The sequence below is a fragment of the Corapipo altera genome, unplaced genomic scaffold (assembly GCF_003945725.1).
Source record: "Corapipo altera isolate COAL_440 unplaced genomic scaffold, ASM394572v1 2, whole genome shotgun sequence".
NCBI lineage: Eukaryota > Metazoa > Chordata > Aves > Passeriformes > Pipridae > Corapipo > Corapipo altera.
This window is the reverse complement of record NW_020884890.1, coordinates 8,258,456-8,264,455: the sequence shown is the minus strand read 5'-3', so window position 1 is coordinate 8,264,455 and position 6,000 is coordinate 8,258,456.

Sequence of the window (6,000 nt, the reverse complement as noted above, 5' to 3'; positions counted from 1 at the left end):
GGCAGCGCCGGGACGGGCGGGCGCACAGCGGGCCAGAGCTTCTCCCACCCGGGCCTGGTAGGCCCGCCGCGGCTGCTGCGCTGCTCTGCACCGCCCCCGCCGCTCGGCCCGGCCCGGCCCGGCCCGGCGCGTCACCGCCACAGGGGCCGGCCGGGGGCGGGGGCAGCGCCGGCCGGGGCGGGGGCAGCCGGAGAGGCCGGCCCGGCCTTCGCGGCCGTCCTGGCCCGTGTGACAGAAGCTCTGGCCCGCTGTGCGCCCGCCCGCCCCGGCACTGCCGCGGCCGCCCCTCTGTGCGGGGGACACAGCACCCCGCAACCCTGGTGGTGCTGAGGGGCTGGCTCGGGGACGCGCCTGGCTTGTGGCTGGGCCGTGATTATTCTGGGAGAAGTTGGGTTTCTTCTTTATTTTTACCAACGCGGTTACAAAAAGTGTCAGGTCTGGGTTGTCTTTGTCTCTGTTGAACATCGCCCCATAAAGAAAGGTACAGAGCAGGTGGTGGCTCTCCCGCTGCGCAAGCTTCGGCAGTCAGAGGCTGTTTCAGCCCGGTTCCTCCACCAGGCTCCCCCTGGCCCTGTGCAGTCCCTGCCCTGTCCCCAGGGTCTTGCCCTGACAGATGTTACACGGGTGGGAGCAGCGACGGTCACACAAGCTGCTCAGTGGCACAACAGCATCGCTTGCCCCCGCCCTGTCCCCGCTGTGGCTCCTGCGAGGAGACACAGGTGCCAGCCTGCCTTCCCACCGGACTCCATGGGGCTCTGCGGGATTTCCTTGGCATCTACCTACACCCAGCTATTCATCCTGATGGCTGGTGGTGTGAGAGTGGCCCAACTGGACGGCATTGCATCATGCTCAGCCCCGGCGTCACCACTGAGGGCACCCACAGCTGCCCCTCCCTGACCAGCCGTGCTGCAGCTCTGCGTCGCCTCCCTGTCCCTTAGCTTTACCACGACTCATTCCTAGCGTCGCTAGCTGGTTTGTCAGCTTTCCTATAAACACTTTGCTTCTCTCCACACAATACTTCACGAGTGGCACAATGACTTGACAATATGTGCAAAGCCTCCTTGTTCTCCACTTGATGATTCTTACATATTTTGCTGACAAAGGGAAACAAATGAGTTCATACTTCAAAATTTTGTGCTTTCCCTAATTTTGCAGCCCTAGCTTTCTTTAGGCAGGATATGCTTCACTGCATCTTTTTTGAGTGTCTGGACAACACCACGGACAATTGTGAATACAGCCTCTAGCTAATAAATAATTTAAACAAATTTCTTCCAGCCGTGTCTACCCCTGTAGATATGATACTCATCACAATGCCTTGGCCTCTTTTAGGGGACAAAGAAAACTCAGGGAGAACCTAGAGAAACTCAGGGGTTTCTGTCAAGGATCATTATGGATGTACACATGGAAGGAAAATGGCAGTACACAAATGCATGAGTAATCCTACATCCTGGGCAGAGCATGGGTGGAGTTAAATCCTGTATCCAGATTAACATTCCTATGACTCCTGAAATGTGCTATGAGCTTGTTTTGGTTTTTAAAACATTCCATGTGCCTGTAAAGCAGCAAGGTGAATTTGACAGTTGCATCTTCACTTGACGTAATTTAGGATTGTTTAACAATTTGGACAAATCAAAATATTGTATAACTTCTAGAAAATGGGAGCTTACCTTTCAGGGCAGTACCTAGTACGGTTAGCCTTACTTTTATTTGTAAAAGACAGATAAGGATAATTGTTATCTGTGGGAAAAAAAGTGAATGGGCAAGTAAATGAAAATATAAATTTGCTGACTGGATATAACCCCCTCTGTTAGCAAAACAGGATATAATGTCAGGAAATGGTCAACAAAATACTTCCAGTGTAAACAAGCCAATCAGTTCTCCAGTACTGTGGAAGCCAAGCAGTGCTGAGCACTATCTCACCATCTGACGTGATCTCCCTCATCAGGAGGAGCCCATCTCTGCTCTCTCTTTTTTTTTTCCTGGGAAATTTAAAAATAACCCAGGACACAACAGCATCTGTTCCGTAAATCTTCTGGGAAAATACAGGAAAACTCACAAGTGAAATCTGAGTGCAAGAACTTCAAACTACGCAAAGAGTGTGGGGGGAAAGTGGAAAAAGAAAACAAGGTAAAACATGTTTTACTGTACTTGCCTGTATGTAAGGAGGCAGGCAAGAAGCATTTTGAGTTTCATTCCTAGGAAAATTGGGCAACCCTTTGTCATTTCAGTCTAACCAAGGCTTTCAAGAACACCAGGAACAGTGCAGATGGGTTGGAGCTGCCGCCCAGTTTTTGCTTAATAGCTGTATAAGGAGCAGATGCAGTTTGAGGCTAGGAGGGAGAGCAGAGTGCCTTCAGCATCATCTCCCCGTTCCTCCCACACCTCAATGTGTCAAGCAGGGGCAAACAGCAGTGGAGGAGCATCCATTCACAAGCTGCAAGGCACAGATATTGTTTGTCAGCACAGCTGGCGCTCAGGGGCAGGCTCAGACTGTACACATCAGAACAGGAGGTTCTGTTGTGAGGAACGAGAGCTCTATTAGCATCGTCTTAAATGTGTAAGCACCATATTCTGGATGGTCTACCAGAAATCCCATGAGTATACCAAAGGCAGAAAGATCACCAATACAAGGGCAGCACGACATTTTAACAGGACTAGTAACAGGCACATATGCTTCTGCTGTAGCCCTGCTGCAGAGAACTGACAGTATTCCAGATATCCAAGGTGTCTGTGTTCAGCCATTTATTAAAATTGAATATTTTGATATGAATCCAGGTTGTTAGGGATTATAGCAAACAGCTTCTGTCATTAAAGTTGCCGTATGTTTTTAAAAAATATATTTTAATTGTATTTTGTCAGACTTAGTTTTGCAAGGATGAGCAGCTGAAGGACCCTAGGTGACTTCTCAGAAAACCCTGAAAAGATATCATGTATGTTTTAATTTCAAAGAATATCATATAATGTCTTGGATATTTAAATTTCAATGAACATAAATTCTTATGTATAATTCAGTGGATCAAAATTCAGACCAGTCGGTATAAATAAAAAAAGGTAAAGGCCTTCACACTTGTGTGACTAGAAATTTCACTCCTGAGATGGTTGTTCTCAAGTGCTTAGTATCATAAGTGTTAAGTTTCTCTTCCTACACCTTATTATGAAAAATTAAATGCAAAAATAAGGTTTGACATTGACTACAAGCCTTTGCTGAATGCATCTCTCTACACGGAAAGCTTATTGTGTTTGAATCATGTTGGTATTAGCTACAGCAGTTTTACACAGCCCATGTAATGGGTAAAGTTCTGCCTGTAAGAACATCCATGGGCACTAAAGATACAGCCAATGAGTTAGTGAGGCCAGGAGTTCATTTACTTTACATGCTTTGTTGACATACTCAAGTGTATATGAATATGATGTAATTACACTGTATCCGTGTAATGTGGTCATGTTAAATACTTCATGGATTGCCAGCATCAACTCTTGGAGTTTCCTAACTGTATTTTAGTTTAGCACTTCGGTACTTCCTAAAATGATTTTGTATTTTTGCAAATAATTTCTGAAAAAAAACTAAACCTAAATTCACTGGTGTTAGAACTGTTTTAGAATTACCCATGCAGAGTTTGCAAATGTGGCTATTGTAGCTGCCAGCACAATTTATCTGTTATTTCTCTGGATAAAGAATAGCTTGCTCATATGTTCGCAAAAGAACATTTCTAACTGGCTCAAGGTTTAGCAGCTTATGTTTAGAGACAGAAAAAGAACAAGAAAATTTACTGGGATTTTAGCAGCGGTAGATGACGTTCCTTTCAGGATCAACCTTTGGTTTCTTTCTGAGCAGGCTTACTCTAGATAAGCACCATTCATTTCCTTATCATGTAAATTATTTACTGGAAAATTAGTGTGTAAGTCTCACTTTATCTGCTTCCTTTCACTTAGTGTTATGTGCACATACACAATTCCCTGATTTTGACAGTAGTGAAATGATCCTTTTTTTCCTCTCTTTCCAGTACAGTTTACATGAACACCTACTTTGACTACACCTAGTTTTTTTAATATTCCAACTTTTCCACAGACCTTCTGTATTTCAAGAGCTTCATACAAGTTGCAAAAAAAAAAAAAATTAGACATTATGTTTTAAGGTAAAAGCTAATTTTTAAAGTCTTCCTGTTTCATTTCAATTGGTGAATAGTTTCTTCTTTGACCACTTCTTAGTTAAGGAAGGTTGATGGTTTTGCATTTTCAGCCCTACCAATGTTTGACTGTTTCTGAAGCTCTGTTTTTTCGACTGGGACTAAGTCTCTTGGACTGGCCCTGTTTTTCAATTTCCTCTCCTTAAGGATAATTCAATTAAGCAAATAGATTATTTTGAGTTGTGGGTAGCTCCAGAGAACTAAGCTTGCATAAAAAATAGCATGAAAGGAGGTAAGGGGAATCCCTGACTTGTGAACTCGTAATCCTTCTGACTGAAGTCCATTGCTTTTTGCTTTACTTTTGTGAGCAGATTCATTCTATAAACACAAATGGTGAGGACAGGAAAATGAGATTACAATACCCCAGGGTAGCTGGAAGATATTCCTGGAGTCATCCCAGTAGTTGAAGACAGATGGATTCCATTCCTGGTACAACACGCCCCATGTCTCTGGGGAAAGACTTTTCTTCTGTTTTTGCTGCAGCTTCTCTCTGACAAAGATATCATGGACCCACTCACATGTATTTAGAAGTAGAATGGGCCTCAGTGGTTTAGATATTTCATCTGGAGAGGGAGGAGCTCTAGTGTAGGAATGAGAACCCAGTAAAAGCCACGCAGAAAACACACAATTGTAATTGCCATAGAGCTGCATTTTTTTAATTTTTTCTTCTTGCTCCCACTCCCCCTCAATGCACTTTCTGGTCACCTATATGGATTTCCTTTTTGGTGATGAACAGCAGTTGCCAGTAAAATAACCACAGGCTCATCTGAAAAACAGAAATAGCCTGCAGTAAATAGGTAACCTGTAGATGTCAGGCATAGGGCTGTCCTTCCTTCATGGAGCAGAGGCTACTCACTGGCAATTAAATGAATTTCAGTATGGATTCGGTTGATCATGGCACTGAGAGCTTCTCATACTTTTTAGCAAAGTGGAGACTTTTTTCCAGGAATTCTGTGAGGTTTATTAATTTGTAAATCTTTCCGTAAAGGTCACTGCTCATCTAGTGTGTTCCTAAATAATTGTGTCCTGTAAAACATAGTGTGAGGACTTTCCTTCCATCCCATTTCAGACATTTCATTTTAGGCACTTTTAGTTTTAGTTTTTGAGCCAGTCTCGAGAAAGAAAAGTTTAAGAGGAGTAAGTGATCCCCTTGAAATTCTAACACACCTTTGGGCAGGGACCAGAGGAAGTCTGGCAATAATTTAATTCACAAAATATGGGGGTCCAGCTGCAGCTCTCCTACTCTTCACATTGATCTAAGAAGCAAGAAAAAAATACACAAGAAACATGCTGCTAGGCTGAAAAGGAATATTTCTAAGGCAGGAATGAAATTCTGCAAAGCACCTCCTTTCTGTCTAGCCTTCACATGTCACTGTGGGGTTATTATACAGAACAGAGAGGGTTTAATTTACATTGCCTGTAGAATAAATCCACTCTCAAAGATGTAAACTCTGTTGCTGATGCACTTGAACACTACCAAAAGCACACACAGACTAAACTTGCCTCCCTGCACCCTTTCCATGTGTATACTAGCTAGATTATCTTGAACCTCACCTGAGTGCTTTCCTGCTGATGAGCAGCCCATGAGCTGGGTTTTACACCTACACTTAGATTCCACTGCCAGCTCTTCAACCCTAAGACTTTTAGTACAGGATAATTTCTCACTGAGAAATTAAACACCCACTGTAGCATGATGCTCTCTCCTGGCATGCTTACTTGGCCCAGAGAGTGCCAAATTGTCCAGTTCTGACTCAGTTACTAAATCTGCTAATAACGTGCATCACCTATCTGTTCACAAACTATTCTTGGAATT